The 18,715-nt window shown below is 29.3% G+C and overlaps 1 protein-coding gene across 3 annotated transcripts in view; it reads right to left on the minus strand.

The window, feature by feature from the left end:
• Positions 1–17,880, minus strand: part of LOC116774231 (ras association domain-containing protein 10) — a 52,469-nt gene extending 34,589 nt beyond the window's left edge. For 2 of the 3 annotated variants that reach the window (XM_061524831.1, XM_061524829.1), the window contains exon 1: positions 17,728–17,880. The gene's annotated coding sequence lies outside the window, so the exon portion shown is untranslated. The remainder of the gene's footprint in view (positions 1–17,727) is intronic. The other variant, XM_061524832.1, reaches the window with a different exon arrangement.
• Between the last annotated feature and the right edge of the window lie 835 nt (positions 17,881–18,715).

The following is an 18,715-nucleotide window of genomic DNA, read 5'->3' on the forward strand; positions in this document are numbered from 1 at the left end:
AATAATTTATATTTTTAAAATATTATGAGTCAATGTTAACGTTTACTGTATTTTTCTAGTTTCTACTTGTCTGTTGCTGTTAGCTCTATTGGCTTTTACAGCGTCACCGGGAGGGTTAATGTCGAGAGACATTTTATTGTAAGAAGTTTTGTATGACAACGATCACATCAATAAAGATGAATTAATCAATCAACAAAATCCATTATATATATATATATGTGTGTGTGTGTGTGTGTGTGTGTGTGTGTGTGTGTGTGTGTGTGTGTGTGTGTGTGTGTGTGTGTGATAGTAGTTATTCCTATATAAAAAGTAAAAGTCTTAGTGTATAGTATTTGTATTATTAAGTGATATTCATATATGGTGCTTTTAATTATCATATCTTTGCAGAGTGATGTTTGTTTAAAGGCGTGGGAATCGTATGAAAGCTCATGGGCTTAACAAGCGAACACAATGTTACGGCTACGGTTACATTTTAGCGTAAAAAATTACATTCTGTTACGCTTTTATGTAGCTAAGGGACATGTACATACATATATGTACATTAATATACATGTGCGGAAAGTAGATGTGCGTTTGTGTGTGTAAAAATAAATAACTTTAATAAAATTCTAGATCAGATAAGTCGCTATACTCACCTTAGTTTTATGTATAATACGAATAATATAAAGGATATTGTACATTCGTAGATTTCTATGTTGATTTTGATAATTTATTAATTGACTTTTCAAAAAATTGGTGAGTACCCACCCATGAAAGTTATGGAGGAATTTACTTAAAATGTCTCTTAAAGTGAGCTTAATATCCTTTAAAATTATTAACTAAGCTGCGTTTATTGTGATAATATATTTACATTATTAGAGCGATTTGGTTTTCATTAGAGATAAAATAAATATTTATCCGATCTTAATCAAATTAGAGACATATTTTGTTCAAAAACAAAACCTATTTAACTATGACCATCATGAAAAACTCATAGGTAATACAGACGAAACCGAGATCAGTTCCTGTTAATATTCATTCTTGATACATTAATATTATATTCATATAAAAGCATTAATATTATCGACAGATTCGTATATATTTTTGTTTAATTATATTTTATATATAATACACAAAGTAAAATTTCCATTTCAGTAATAATGTGTCTTATGTAGTTAATTGTCTATTCACGGATCGTTTCCGACTGGCACTCGAAAGTCCAATGACCTACGAATTACGTTATGAACTATGCTCTCGCATATATTTCGGGTATAACTTAATCCACATTCTTGAACTTCGATAAAAAATACGATGTCAATTTATAGTGTTATTTTTTAACTTATTTTCCACCAAAAAATATAAGTCATGCATTTTCAATACGGTTTGAATGGAATTGAATTGGAATAACATAACTTAAAATATACAAAATTTTATATATACATATATATTTAATTCGACAGACTAACACACGAACATACGATTATTATTATCATACCATTAAAACAGTAATATTACTTCATGCAGGTAGGTTTTTTTTTTATGAAAAATTTAACATTTGTCTGTGAGGTATCATCACTAACATAATTTTCGCGTGAAAAGATAAACATACTTTCAGAATTATCGCATTCGTGTGAAAAATCAATTCTAAACTCACTCGCGATCCCACCTATTTTTTATACAAGTAAATTTTATTGAACTAAAAAGTATTAAATCAATAAAATCTTACTAGTTTAGATTTAAATTACAATTAAAAATAAACGGTTCCATATAAAATATATAATGATATTAATTTAAACTAGTAATTGGTATATATTCTTGCAATAGATCTGTCAATGTGTCCGTACTAATTGACTGTTACTAAATATATTTTAGGTATTCCACCTTACATTAGAATGTCTCCTGATCATGACAGAAACCTGTCGTTACAAATTAAAATCTCTATTTTATGCAAATACTATAAAGAAATTGCGTGTTTTGAAGTTTGTGTTAAAATTATGATTCGTTGCACAATCTATGTTGTCGTAGTTTTCTGTTCACTTAGTATGGGAAAATAAATTAAATAAAATGAATAAAAATAGAATTTTTGATGTGCTTTGTGAGTTCGTGTTGCAAAAATATCAAAATCATTTATATTTTATATGAAATGAATTGTGTGAATCGTCATTCGATTCTGATTTTTATAACTAACACGATAGATATCTAAATGGCTTGACTGATGTAAAACATATTTGGTTTCATCTTAGTACTTTTCGACTTTATTTGTAAAGCAATAGAGGTGATTTTTTGCGGCAGGTTTTGCGGATGTTTCCCATTGCCATGCTCTGTGAACGGGTTGATGAGGAACCTTATGGCTTCAGGGGCCATGAGATTTGTGGTTGTTGCCATATGTCGCTTGCTCCCCTACTTTCTGTATATTCTTTGAAATACCACTTAGTACATATAACTCAATATTTTTTTAGATTTTTTTGTATCTTATTATAACAGAGGACTTCGAAGCAATTCAACCAATTTTTTTTATTCAATGCTCAACCAATCAACTTTATACCACAATTAAATCACTGGGAAGGAAGTAGGACAATGCTACTGACACTGTAACCTTTTAAAATTCATGGCTTACGCATTTGTATTTTAAAACCCAGGTGTTATTTTCCCAGTACTTTGCTTTCGAGAACGCTAATGTGCATGCTGTTTCATAGCCATACTTCCTCTCCCATAATTTACCTGCTCAGTCAAGTGAAAACTAATTTGAATAGCCACAGAAATTATTCAAAGAGCGCCATTGTACTGATCCATTAAACGAATGTTATGAATTTTGTGGCTTATTTAAAAGTAATAAAGTCCATTTCTTATATCGCTTGCCAGTTTCTAGTAAAGTTTCTGTAAATCTATTGCTCTCAAATGGCCGGAATTTCTGTATTTTTTAACGGTTATTTGATAATTGAATAACCGTACTTATGGCTTTAAATGTACCGGTAACGACATCACTAACGCCATAGCAATTATATTGAAGTAGCCTGTATATATGGAACAATAAAGACGAAGATATCTTTGGAGGTAAAGCCTGGCTGTAATTTAAGTCTGTGGTAAGCACGTATTAGGGCTGACTTCACCACATTATTGTTTCCTTCACGATGTAAGCCTTATAAACCTATAGCAAGTGTATTTGGTTGATGAATAAAGTTAACAAAAACCTTCTTCTCTTTTATCCTGATTCCATAATCTTTCTCTCAGGATTTCTTTTCCTGACATGAAAGTTCACCTATAACCAGAGGAATCTGGACTTGGATGACTCACAATAAACTAGACCATCTCCTTATTTGACGGCAAAAAGTAATAAACCAACACTGCCCCATAATTCGACGTGGCTTTTCTTTTAAGGGCGTTCTCAATTTCTTAATCGACATCAATAACAAATTAAATTGCAATCAACAGACGAAACGAGCAGTATCATTTCCTACAATTCCTACGCCTTACGCAACATTTGCATGTGGTGCTAAAGGTCTTAATTGTTAATCGCTGTACCTCGGGTTAAACAACAATGAGATATTGTTCCCCGTGAGCAAAATTCTTAGTTCTTGACTTATGCTATTTCATAATGCAAAAATTTGAGCAAATACTTTTTACGTTTAAGTTACGTTACGTACCGTTTTAGCAGTTATATTGTCGTTAAAACTAAACGCTGACATTTTCCTCAAGATCATTAAAATACCTACAGTTATGAAGTTAAACGAATGAGGAGCTAGTTTAGTTTGGAGACCAAATATTGTGGGCAAGATAATAGTTTGATTGATTCGTAGGATAAAATATAAGTAACGAGCCTTACGTAAAGCCTTACGACGAACTTCGGCTTAATTTCATTGAATTTAAAAAAAGCCTTCAGATATTCTATTTCACAGATATTAATAAATTAATTATTAAAAATATTAATATGTGAATGATATTTTTTTTTATATTTGTTACGATAATGACATAAATTTGGTCAAATGTGTACATTTAATTTCATTATATTAGTCTAATCTGTGCGTTAAGATTTAATACTATATCTTTAACGCCGAATTCAGAAGTAAACATTTAAATAATAATTTTAATTGTATATCATCTTTGTTTTCAATGTAAATATTAATCTAATCCTTCGTATCGAGCTTCCTAAAGAGTCATCGACCTCCAAAACTTTTAACAATACCAAGCTCACATTATTGTCTTAATAAAATGATTCACAGAGTTAGAAATAATAACTTGGCTGACTTTTTAAATTTCTATGACGTGTGTGTTGTGTTAATGAGATAAAACAAATTTTAATACATGTAGCAGTATATTATATATGTAACCTACAAACAAGAAGCGGTTAATAGTTTTTGTTCTTTAAGTTATAACGCAAAATATATTGAATTGTATTTTATGAAACTTTCCAATTATGCACCTTATACATCGAATTAACATACAGCATATAAATAATCAATAATTTTTTATATTTTGCACGGAAACACGTATAACAGTTGCATGTAGTATAATTTTCAGGGACAGACGATAGATGTCGCTGAAGGTCGATTAAAATTTCTAACGTATAAAGTATAATTCACTTCTATCTAAACACAATACAGAACAAAACGTAGACGACATCACACAAAAAGGCTAGTTTAATGTACATTTAAAATACATACATAAGATATTTCAAAACCTTACGGTAAAAATATTCTAAATGATCTCACGTTGTGATATTTATCGTATTAATTCATCATACACATCACAATGGCTTGTCCGCAGGAAGCGGGGGCGGAAGTGACGTCACGCGCCGCGAATCAGCGTTTATCATTATATCACCCTCGTAACGGTTTTATTTAAAGCAGCTGTTGCTTGAAAATTAATTAAAACTCATATTATATTACGTCATTAATAACGTTACGGTTAACGTATATTTTAATTGGGTGTACACTAACAAATGTAGTCTATTTTAGGAGTAAACCCTTCTCTATATTTTAACGGTTCCAAATTATGTACATCCAGAACATAATTCCGCATAAAACTATGTGAAAAGTGATATTCGAAGTCGATTGATATAAATTTTTCACATACAAGTTAGATAGATATATATTAGTTTGCAGTACAATTTTAAAGACATATTTTTAAATAAAGCTATGGTCTTTAAAAATGTATTGCAAACTTCCAACAACATTTGCTTCCTGATAAAATATTTCTGCATATATCATACCTAAGTACTGTATATACTATGTTTTCTATCATTATTAATGAAATGATTTCTATATATACATATATAAAAATCATATGAAAATAAATTTTAAAATCTCCCACAAGGAGCTTCAGTTCCGACGAAATTTGTCGTGATTGAACTATAATTTAAAATTATATCTAACACTATCATTCATATTACAAAACAACTTATTTTATATCTGAGAAAAATAGTTGTATATAAAATAAAAGTAACATTAAATGATATCTCTGAATATAAAGTTACTTAACACTATCACATACAAATGTTACACGACGAACGATGATTGAACAATATATATATAATAAAATTAAGGCTATTTTTGGCACGCATCAAGTAAGAAGCGGTCTCAGTACAACAGTGGATCCGAAAACACGAATAGGGATAACATACCGTTAAAAAGATGCTCAATTGAATCGATTCTACAAGGAACGAATCTCTAATTGAATGTAATCACCCTTACAGCCGCTGGCATGACTTATTGACACGCATACAAATTAATATATATATATTAATACATATATATATTACATAAGCACTTCTGTAGGGGAAGTTATCACAAGCACTTCAAGCGCTTTACGATTTTATCGCCTAATTACATGTAACGTCCAAGGCTTTGAGGATTTAATGGCTATCGATAAAGAAATAATCGTTTTTTAAAAGTTCTGTTATGGGTGTGAAAGTGGGTGGTTTATAAGAGAAATTTAGCTTCTGAAGGCTCTACTTAAAACAAAACTGGGATATAGAAATAGAAATAGTAATTCTACCTGGATCTTCTATGATAAGAATCTATGCACGGTCGGAGGTTGAGTCCGAAGATATATGAGCTACATTGTCTAACTATAGCTAATCTATACAACCTTAACATGTCTTAAAGGCTTTGCAGAAATGTACATTAACCACAAATGAAAATCCAAAAAAATTGTATCGAAATTTCGTTAATGTAAGTTAAGGCACGATAGCGCAATTGGTAAAGTGGCTTGGACGCCATATGGCAGATCGCAGGTTCTTAACTTGCTCATGTAAATAATATATATATGTATATATTAACTGTGTTTCATATGTTATAAAATTCAAAACTGAACCTTTTTAAAACATTATATTTTACATTCTATGTTATGACATATTAATAGCATCGCTTTAAATTCATTTGTAATCCTGTTGCTTTATATATTGTAAAGATTATCGGAAACTTGAGATAAACAATATAATATTATACAAAATCACTCGAACCATCTGCATCGTAACACTCGAGACACTCGAAAACACCGCAAATATTGCAAATTTAATACAAACTTATATATATGCAAATACATGACGCTTTGTAATAAATTTGCAAACATACAGTAATAGCTATCCAGTGATTTTCAATTTTACTTTCATATGTGATTCTGTTACAACATTAATATGAATGTTTACGGTCTAGACGTACATATTATATATCAATAAAAAGTTACAAGTTATTCAGCTGACGTAAAATGTATTTGACTTACAATAAATTCTGTTAACCCACTGACATTTTATAGCAACGGTGAGTTAGTGTTCACTGAGTATGGATTTATGAAAATGTATTAATTTTTTCAACAGATAATGTTTATTCACGGCTAAATAAATGTTACATAAAATCGATATACTTTGAATTAGAGAAATTTTCTTACTCGATTAATCGGTTTTGAACCTATCTAGCTTAAGTAAATGGTTTATCGATAACGGGTTTCAGAGGTCAAGCGAGCGTTCGAAAAACTCGTCAACCGGCTGACCATCCGAACGGCGAGGAAAAAAGTTCAAAACTATTTATATGTAATATTAATCATGAAACAACTTGACCTTTGCTTATATACAAGTTATTATCACCTACTTCATCTGCCTTTTTATGTTTTGTTACCGTAATTTGCCTTATTTTTTTGCTTAATAGCATTTACCTTGTAACAAAAGTTTACGTAATTCAAATTAATGTATATGAAAATTTGCAAATGAATTGATATATGTAGATATATGTAGTCTAAGATATTGTTCATAGTTATTTTTGATTACACGACATAGTATTTAAACAAACAATTTGAGGTTGACCGGACGCAGTTAAATTCACTGTTAAATTTAAAAAGCTTTATAATTTTCCAATTTAAACGTTAAAATCTAAATATATTACTAACACGGACCTCTATAATCGGACAACCGATTGTGTGCAAGCGTCATGAAGTCTCTTACGAACATTCAATAAAGATAATGAATTAAATTTATCCGATTTATCAAAACCAATAATCTTAAATTCAAATAGCAATGTTCTTATACTTGGCAAATAGTATCGTATTTGTACAATTTTATTGCACCAAGCTATGACATACATATAAAATTATTCGGCTCTTATCAGATTATCGAATCGGTTTTACCGACCTTAAGATAACGCATTATTTTTTTGTAAAGATAATAATTACTATAATGAAATTAAAATTTTTCAACATATTTTTTTTTCCATGATATAATTTTATTTTTATTTTTTCGGAAAGTTGACCTTTTTGTATGATAAATATTATTACTGATCTGTATTACATTTTTTATAAATCTATGTCACGTATTCGTTATATCGTTTTATTAATAAAATTCATAGACGAATTCAAAACACCATTTACATAATTGGACGAGAAGTCAAACACATTCGCGCCTCAGGTTTTATATTAAAGCCTACTTTATAATCTAGACACTGCTATTGACAATCACATTTTGTCTAACTAACAAACTTAACTGTATTTTAAAAACACAAAACTACGCGTGTATATTAAGATCTATATAAAAACGATCATACCTTAGAGTACAACTTAAAAATAGTCGTACATTAATTACGTTATTAATATTGTTCATTAAATCTAAAAGACGTGTATACTTCAATGAATCTAAAATTAAATCAGAATTAATGAAATTAAAATTAATATTAATTATAATTATATATTATTTATGTACAGTTAATTTAAAACAAGCTGAAAATTTTCTAAATACACTGATCGGATCACTGTACAATCATCGGATCGGATATGCTGTATATTTTTGTATTAAACAACAATGTTGTTAAATTATTTACAAGTTTACTACCCGTCCCGAGCTCTTAACATTAAACCAGAGATAGCGAATCAACGTCCATTACGTTTACAAACACATAAAAATTAAATAGGAGTGTCAAAATGATATCCCCATATTCATATATTAGAGATGTTAAGGGAAATCTAAGATTTTAACTGTAATACTTCTGTTTGAAAGATGTTTTAGATGAATATAAGGTTGATTAAATCCGCTTTAATATGAGATAAATCTTATCAGCCATAAAGCAATTGCAGATAATGAAAAAACTAAGCCCAATCGTCTATTAATTTGTCTAAAACTACTAATTAAATTAACTATATTTCGTTACAACGATATATTGCTTGTTAGCAATATTGTGTGGTGATAAATGATATTAATTAAAATAAAAGTATAATTAAAAATAACTTAGAGATCACGAATATTGTGACTGTGGTTAATTTCGTATACAATTTGAAAAATACCAATAAATAAATACAATATAGGTAGAGTTAAACCGTTTTTCCAGTAGCGCAAGAAGCTTGGAACATATAAATGGTAGAAACGCAAACTTAGAAATCAAAACTGTACTGTCATATGACTAAGTATTACAAAAATGTTATCTTAATAATTTAAATATACGAGAGATTCAAGCCACCGTGTCTATGACTACTCAACACAGCTCTTGAAGTACTTATAACTTTTCTAAATCTTATCACAAAACCTTTTAAACTATTTTACGTCTTATCTCATTCAAAATAGGAATGATAATGCTATGTTGTATTACAAAAGAGGTTTTCTGGAGATGTATTAGTATAAGCATTGATGTAAATCAATTATTAAAAACACTATTATTGAACGATTTACAAAACGAGGCAGATCATTTCATATTCTTGTGGTCTGTTCGTTTATAGACTATTAATCTCAGAAACAGCTTCAAATGTACTTCGCTTAAAACATAATGGTAGAATGTTTACAATTTCTTCGTGAATAAAAAAAATATATAAAGACGTTGTCATTTCCAACGATAAGCGTACGAAGTCGCGGGCGGAGCTAGTACAAAATATATGCTCGTCAAACAAAAAATTACTTCCATGACCACATACACACTTAACCACACATTAGTCGCGGTAGACGGGTATAATTTATTCGGTTGTTATGTCGTACTGATATCCACTTGAGTGACACTTCCTTGTGCGTTACATCACATACTTAAAACATGGTTAGTGTCACAGTTGACAATTCTCATATAACCGACTTAAGAGATTTTTTTATATCAACTACAACTAATATGGGTTATTATCTTTAAGTCAATAGCGTCTTTTTGTTACACATTCTTTTATAAAGGTCGAGGAAACTTTAATCACTTGTATCTATGAGGTAGTGATGTTTGTAAAGGGATTTTAAATATGTCCAGGAAATTAACTTTATTAACCTTTTTAAGTAAGTTTAAGAGGTGGACTTTTGAAATTAGGGTAAGCTTAACAAAGTCATGCGATTCAAGTCATACGATTTTAAGATGGTAGAGTCTAGCTGTGGTCAATATACTACAGCTCGAAAATGGGCTGGCTCTACCGGGGAAGTACCACCCTCTCACAGAAGATCGGCGTGAGGTAACCTTTAATGGCTGCGTTTCGTCCGAAGAGTGAGAGTGCCGGTAGCCCTTTCTCTTTCCTCCCTCTCCTACCCTTTTCCTTTTCCCTCCTTTTCCCACCTTTTCCTCCCTCTCTTCCCAAATCAAGGGTGGCAGCACATCCGCAAAACTATGTTGCGGATGTCCATGGGCGACATTACCACCTCTATCAGGTAGCCCGTCTGCTCGGTTGCCCCCTTTAAAATTAAAAAAAAGAAAAAAAAAATCTCTATTACAAAACGCAACAACAAACCACAACACAGAATTTTGACAACATTTGATTTATTATTGATTGATAGGAATTGTTATTGATTAGTTATTTTTAAATAAAAGTTAAATTTTTTATACCACGCAACACATTTTTGAGGAATAAAAAAATAAAATTCAACAAATTATTCGTCTATAACCATTTAAGACGAACCATAAACAATCATAGTGTAACCATAAAACATAACAGAAAATTTTAACATTTTATTAACCCACTAATATAACTGTACAATCACATAAAAAGTTATTTCATTTTATGTACAGCATAAATTATATAAACCGATTCAGTTTTAATGGATATAAAGCGGAATAAATCAGACATATATATATATATATATATAAAAAATTTAATATAGAAATTTATCAATAATAAATCAAAGTCACTAAATCGTTTAAAACAAGCTTTTACGTATAATTACTATATATTATCACATATTAATTAATTGTCGAAATAACATAAAATAATCATTTCGAGTAATAAGTAATGATTTTACTGGAATATATAAATTAATTTATATCTCAAAAGAAAACTATTCTATAGTAGAAGTAGATGATTTTAAACACGTGTGGCAACACTATCACTTTATATAAATCGGACATTCGGTCAAAATGAAAACTCAAAACCGGTTCGTATATGACCCAATGGGTTTTAATTTATGGCTTTATTTCCATACGCGAGAAACAATGAAATTACACATGACAGACGGAATTATGACATGCAATTAAAAAACTAACATTGTACATAAAAAAAATAGGCGTAAAACATTAATTAATTATTTTATAGCATCATATATATCATTAAATTAATTTCGTAAACACTTAGTGGTGTTTTATGTACTCGTATAGAAAGAAAAGCGTATATAATAAAATTTACTGAAATTTATTTGTCTTCCGATGAAACAAATTATTTTTTTTTTTATAAATTTTTTTTTTTTTTAATTTTTTGCATATCAAACTCTTTGTATAGCAGCTTGTCTGTTTTAATGTTTTTCTGACAAAATAAACTAGCTCGCTTCTTCAGGTCTCATTTTCGCCATGAAACATTCCTTTTCCGATAATTATATCTACTTAAACATTAGTTTGAACACCTATGAAGACTGGAAAGACCGAAAAGAATCTTTCGTAATTTTCATACGTGAAAAGTAAAAAAGTACATAACAAAACCGCAAGATGCATTTTTTTTTGTACTTATATTACGTATATAGATAAACTGGGACATGTGCGTGTCTGTGTAAATGTAATTCGTGACTATAAATCCGTTTACTAACTGAGCTCAGATCCAATACAGTCTAGATATCAAGCGGTCATCCATTGTGAAGCTTTGGGTTCCGTTACTGAAATATATCACAATCGTTATTACGCTACCAACATCAAATCTAAAAATTTCCATAAAAAACCGCTCAATATTATATATATATTTTTTTAAGAAAAATTTTACTTTAATGTATTTAAACAACATACAAATTTCGTTGAATTACTTGGCTGAATTTATCATAAAAGCTAAATTAGGTGAACGAAATTATTAGGCATACTGTTTTGCAATTTCCAATGCTATTTAGACAAATAAAACACAATTCACTGTAAGGCAATAACAGTAGAAAATCCATTAAAATCCTCGCTAATTGGGCAACCAACAATAACCATTGAGCGGATATGTTCACACGTTAAAACTTCGGACAATGAAAAATGAATCTAAACAGCATTGATATAGAGTCGTTTTTGAATTTTATAAAATAGCACAATAGGGAAAAACCATGAAAACTTTTAACTGCATGGAATCGTTTATCATGGCCGTTTTATTAAAGTCATCTATGAAATATAACTTCAGTTACTAAAAATATATAGAATAATCAGCACAAAAGAATCACAAGGATAGCTTTAGATTAATTTATTGTATCATTAAAATATTTTTCGAATATAATAATAATATCACCGTGTCTAATTTACATATAAAAACGTTATTAACCTACTTCTTAATTCAACTGGATTAAAATTTAGAGGTATCTAACAAAGATAAAACCTTTTTTATTTAAAGATCATTCGTATCCATGTTTTTTTAAACCTCAATAATATTATAGGTCATTTGTAAGAATAAAATTAATATTGAATAACCTTATGTCTATATATCAAAATTTAATATTATTGTTCAGTAAACTTGTCACAAATTGTCTGTTACATCTTTCCTTATAAATTTTATATACGTTTCAACACTTTTTGTAAAGTTGGCTCTAGCTAATATTATAACCGGTTATACTAGAAGAAAATATTTATGAGAGAAAATTAGAGCAGATCTGTACAAGCAACACTGTAGAGGACGCGGTAACCGATATATTTATATGATATCCCATGAATTGAGTTTTAAAATTTTTATCGATATTATTACGTGATCAGTTAACGCCGAAGGCTTCTATGCTGTATTGTAATTCAAAGATATTTATCGATATTAAAAGGCACTAAATCGTTAAGGCTTTCACGTTCTAATAACACACCACGAAGATACGCCTACATAGTACTAAATAATATCAATAATGCTACGTGTAAATACATAATTGAAGTTATGCCTACAAATTTTCTTATAAACCAAATTTTTTTTTCTCATTTAATTGTTTAAATTGATTGCACGTTTATTATAATTTATTGACACAAAACCTTTCTTATATGTTCATTATATAAAAACCTTTTTTTTTAATTTTCTCTCACAAACTTATATCGTTTGATTTTTGCTAAAACGCTACCGAATCTCACTGAATTTTTTTTTAACGGAAACGTAGTTTTTTTTTTCATATTTGCTACCTTATTTAAAATAACATACCCCGTTATAGAGAAAAGCGTTTATTTGCAATCTCATTGCGATGAAACATCAAAAAATTTTCTTAGAACACACTCATTGGAGAGTTAAAAAAAAGTTGCTTAACCAACTAGTCTTTTGACTTCAGTTAGCCTAATCCTTAGCGTTTTATTTTTAAAAAAAAAACAATAAACACACTTTACATTTCCCCGGCATTCCTTTCCTTTGAATTAATATCAAATATAAAGTAATTTCATTCTTACACATACATTATAATCTTGAACAACTTCGTCTTATTATTGTTATAAATGTAACATTTGTCTCAAAATTATCAAAGTAAATGTAATTCGAGTTCAATTTCAGAATTCATTTCAATTACACACACAAGTGTGCTGTCACCTGCGCACTGAGAGGTCGACAACTACCTTAAAAGACAATGACTTGTAAGTGTTTTTACATATATAATTTTTTTATCAGTCGCCAGTTAAACGTAACGGAATATATATCTATAGATATATATGTATATAGATATTGTCGTGTGTTTATTGCATTTTAGAAATCTTAACAAAATTAATTTGAGGCCTAAAAGCAATATATTTCGTAAAATTGCATAATAATATATCATTAATTTTATATTTTAAAGTACAATTTTAATAACTAAGCCGAGTTTCGTGTAATTTAAATAAAAAACACACTAAAATATATGATTTTCATATAAAAAAATTTATTTTTTTACCTGAATTGTGATGGATACTACACACATTGGAGTGTAAAGTTGTAAATATAAAGACATAAAACAGAAATATGCTATCAAATGTGTTAGACTTGTGGACATTTTGTCATTCTGCGCACGCGCACGCCTCCTACTATGCTAACTATGGACAGCGTTTGGTGAGGACACATCCATAAGCGGGGCGGATAATACAGCGTTTATCATATGCTTTGCTGGCATATGAATTGAATTTAAATCGTAAATATTTATATGTGATAATCATTATGTACAATAAATATGTTTACTTGTTTCACTTAAACAAATATTTGATGGTCTCTCTGAATAAATATTACACATCGCTGTCGCGTCCACGTTATACTGGTTTTATTTAGCTTAAATAAATTCTCGTGGAGCCAAAAATTTTATTATTGTTACATTAATTTCACGTACGTGTCCAAGTTCGACGAAGTGTTGTTTCGAGTAACATTAAGGTTTTGGAATGTTGACACGAGTTAGCGTACAATCACGTTGTGTACGAGTTTTATATACACACAATATAAAGAATTACCTATATGAAGTGAAATAAATGAAATTTTTATTAACATTTAATACATATATTCATTATATGGGGTGTGTGATAAAAAGTTATTTTATCTCAATTCAAAAGACATCAACGCGTCACCTCGACTCGCAGCATGTCAATTAGTACAACAGACAACAATCTATTTAATTCACAAAACACGACATTCGTCTTCACTTTATATGTTATTTTATAATATTAATACTATATTTGAAATATTAAAACATACAGATATTATGTCATCAGAAAAACAATACGTATTTTGTTTCTACATTTCATTATTAATGTATAAGATTTCACAATAATTCCCTATTAATGGAATTAATCATTCGTTTGAACCACTTTAACCGAATTAATGAGGTGCGTTAAACCAACACACCGCGTTAATATGAATGAGTACACGGAAGGTGGAGTGTATGAAATATTTATATTAAGGTACACATTGACACTTCGATTGTGTCCTTATGTGTATATATATGTACATATACACATATTTATATATATAAAGTAACTAAAATAACTGACATTGAATACTTCTCAAACAAATATATTGTCAAAATACCGTCTCATCAATAATATCTGTTTTAAAAGGAAATAAAAAACCAACCGAAATCCGTACCCGAATAAGGCGTTATGTGTAATAATTTATAACAACCCACATAAAAATCATAATATAATTGATTTTTTAACGCATAACCTTTATTTCTTATTTTTGGAGATCAAATACGCTACGAAAACAACTGCATCCTTAGTATTAGTTGGCATCACAAACTCAATACTGACAGTTTGATCGTCTTCTATTTACAGATCGTCACTGCTATAACTGTATCGTGGATTTGTGAATAGCGATAATATTATCGGTGCTTCTGTTAAAGTGGGAAACTCGTACTAGGGATAATCAATTCGTACGGTATGATCGTGAGTAAATGTCTGTATCCCACTTAATAAATTCAGTTTAACCTTTTTAGCGTCTCATTTAAGAAGGCTTCTGTCATAAAAGCCAGGTAAAGCTGTTAAATGTGCACCTACATTTAAATTATTTTCAAAATATTTGCATTTGCTTTATATTATTTAGTCTTTTAAATTTATACCAGAATTGTTATTACGGCAAAAACTTACGTATTCTAAAACATTTAAAATAAAACATTTATTTATGAAAATCGACTAATTGATGGTTTTACACTGAGATAACTTAATGATTCTTATAAAAACATTGAGGCAGGTCAGTAAAACGGGTCCTTGTTTACACTTTTCGATAATTCATTAATTTATCGATAGAATCCTGTTATTTATCGATATGTTTGAATGATAAATCGAATTGGTACCTCTCATGAACAGACTCTTGTATCTTGCTCGCCTTTTTTTCTGTCATTATTTAAAATTCTAAATTAATTTTAAACTATACTTTTGCATAATTTGTTTTAAATCTCAACAGAACTTTATTAAGAGATCATAAAAATTGTATATTTATCGTCTGCCTTTGTCGTTCGAAAGTTATGTCTTCCCTGAAACGTTTTCTTGATATAATTAAAATAATGAGTTATTACGTTGATAACAAAAAATATATATTAAAAATACGTCAGCGGACAGATTTCTCTCAAAACATATAATTTATTTTTTACATTTGAGATAAAAATCTATATGTTTTCTTGACTCCAATCACCATATACATTATATATACTGTTACATCTAATAAACAATTATGTCCCGATGTTATTATATTACCTATTTTCCCGACAGGAAGTGCGGGATCGAATCCTAAGTAATAAGTTTTTCTTGTTGATTAGATACAACCTGTTAAGTTTGTTCTTGTGGCGTTGATTTATTACAGGGAAAGACAGATGAGAACACGGACATTTTTATTAACACTTAATATATATTAATGAGGAATACAGATATGGAAGCATTATGACTTTCTTCAATTTTTTCAAAAACTGTCGAACCGATAATGATGGAACTTTGCATGAATGTATAAAGATAAAGCTGGAATAATCTTTCCGTATAAAATATGCAAGAAATGAAGTAACTAAAAACACTAACTGTGATCCTAGTGATTTTAAAGAAAATATTGATAGTAAAATCACAACACAACAACAATAACAACAACAACAATCACAACACGACAACAACAATTATTCATAGATAAAACGTGTCACCTTCTCTCACAAAAGCTATTAAAAATAACAAATTATATATATATATATATATATATATATATATAATCGTTTATACAGGTTTATTAATTAATTATCAAATTAATATAATATATTAATTATATTTCTTTAAACATAATTTCATAGAAATAATCATTACATCGCCCCAAGTGCTGGTCTATGGCTCACCATAGACCTATTGCCTCAGCAATAAAAAGTTTTATTGCTTAGAATGGAATATTGTATTAAATTATATATAAGTAAGGTTTCTGATAAGTTTCTAAAATATATTTCATTAGTACGCATTTAATTTTATTACATGTATATAACCCAGGTAGTTTTTATATATATATTTACATTACACTTAATTGTTTTTGATTTTTCAGTAGCCACATGATTAGTACGTTTGCGGCAAACTACTTACGACTCGTTGTCCGCTTCCCATTCAATAACCTACATCCATACTGGAATCTGCGAAGATTTAGTATGAAAAACTGTTTACGCATCGTATGCAGTGTGACCGCTAACTAAGAGTGGACTAGGTACGAACCTTATTTTTCATTCATTGTTTAGGGAGTGAGCTCTCCTCGTTCGTTTGTCCTTGATCATATTGAAGACGATATACAATACAAAATGACTTGATATCTTGTATATGTTTCTCAAATAAGAATATCGTGAATGTTTTACTATTATAATATTATTGTTTTAGCATATTGTGATCACAATCAAAGCCCAAGGGTGCATTGTAAGGTTACGTTGTTATTGAACTTTTATGTACATATATTAAAATTTTTCATTCAAACGCAAACTGTTGGATAGATTACGATAGAATCCAGCTCAGAGATAGTTAATGAAGCGGATTAAAATAAATCATAATCCAATGGACATGGTATATGACTCAAAGTCCACGAATGAGTTGCCGGTGTTATAGTAAAAAAAACTTTCGATTATTAAGATTTTCCTTCACAAAAAAAAAAAAAACGAGTATTTCCAAGACCAGTTTATTAATGTTATGTTTTAATTAGTGTCATAAAAAAAATACACTAACTTACTGTCTTTTTGATACCAAAGAAAACAAATTTTACATAATTCAAATAAGAAAACATCAAAATAACACACACTTCCACTTAACGTAACTCTATCAACAGTTTAAGGTACAAAAAAAATCCTATAAGAGATTATTTTATATCTCAAAATCGATATAGCAATCAAACAATGAAGTTAGTCATATATGCGTGTTTATAATATACAAATAATTACACATGCTGGAGCAATTTTTACTTTGTTATAAAAAAAAACTCGACCTTGAATAACATAAAGTCAGATAAACTACTCACCGTGAATAATCCGTAAAAACACACACAGGGCACAGAAAATAAAACACAATCGTACACAGCACAGCACAGTAACAACACTACGTACGTGCGTAACTGGAATCGAACACGCGACCGACTCCTGCGCAGGTTTACAAACGACTGACTGACAGCGCACTGCGCACCTGCCATAGGAAAAACAATAGCAGTCCCATAGTAGCTGTTATGGTGTCGACAGTATTAACATTCGATGTTTGAACAATTCCATGGCGTAACCTGTTGGCGTCTATTAGTCATGGCGAGGGAAAAAATGGCTAATACTATATATACACAAACGTCCAAGTAACTGTAGATGATTTTTGTGGCTTCTTACATTTTACGACCCAAAAAGCACTTGTAAATGACTTCCTGGTGATGAGGCGCACATTGTATATAAGGATTTTTGGGGGTCATGGCACTGGTGTGGACTGTAAGAATAATATTCAATTGTGAATAAAATCATTGTTTTTTTTATACCTTCCCGTAAATTGTCACATACTAAATGAAAAAATATATATTTAAATAATAAAATATATATTTTTCATACAAAAATTTTATTAATGTAATAATGAATAGGATTTATCTGTATTTTGATCTCGCTTTAAGGTGTAGAAAATAATTTCATATCATTTATTATATTATAGAAAAAGGAAAATTTTACGATAGTCTTTAAAATTAACTTAGAAGTAATTTTTTTTTGTTTAAATTTATTTTTAATATCACATATAACATCATTTGTCTAATATCTTATAAATATAATACCTCCTTTGTGGTATAAAAAATTATCCCTTTAGATTTGACAAATCCTAAACTACTATCAGAAAGTTAACACACCTTCAGAACTTAGTACGCGTCATGCAAAGTTTAATGTTAATTTCAACTGATAGTTTGAAGTTTAATTAATATTCTCGTCTACATCTCATCACATGGACTTTAAATAATCTTATAATCCAAGTTTTTTAACCTAATTTCC

The sequence above is a fragment of the Danaus plexippus genome, chromosome 26 (genome assembly GCF_018135715.1).
Source record: "Danaus plexippus chromosome 26, MEX_DaPlex, whole genome shotgun sequence".
Taxonomy (NCBI): domain Eukaryota; kingdom Metazoa; phylum Arthropoda; class Insecta; order Lepidoptera; family Nymphalidae; genus Danaus; species Danaus plexippus.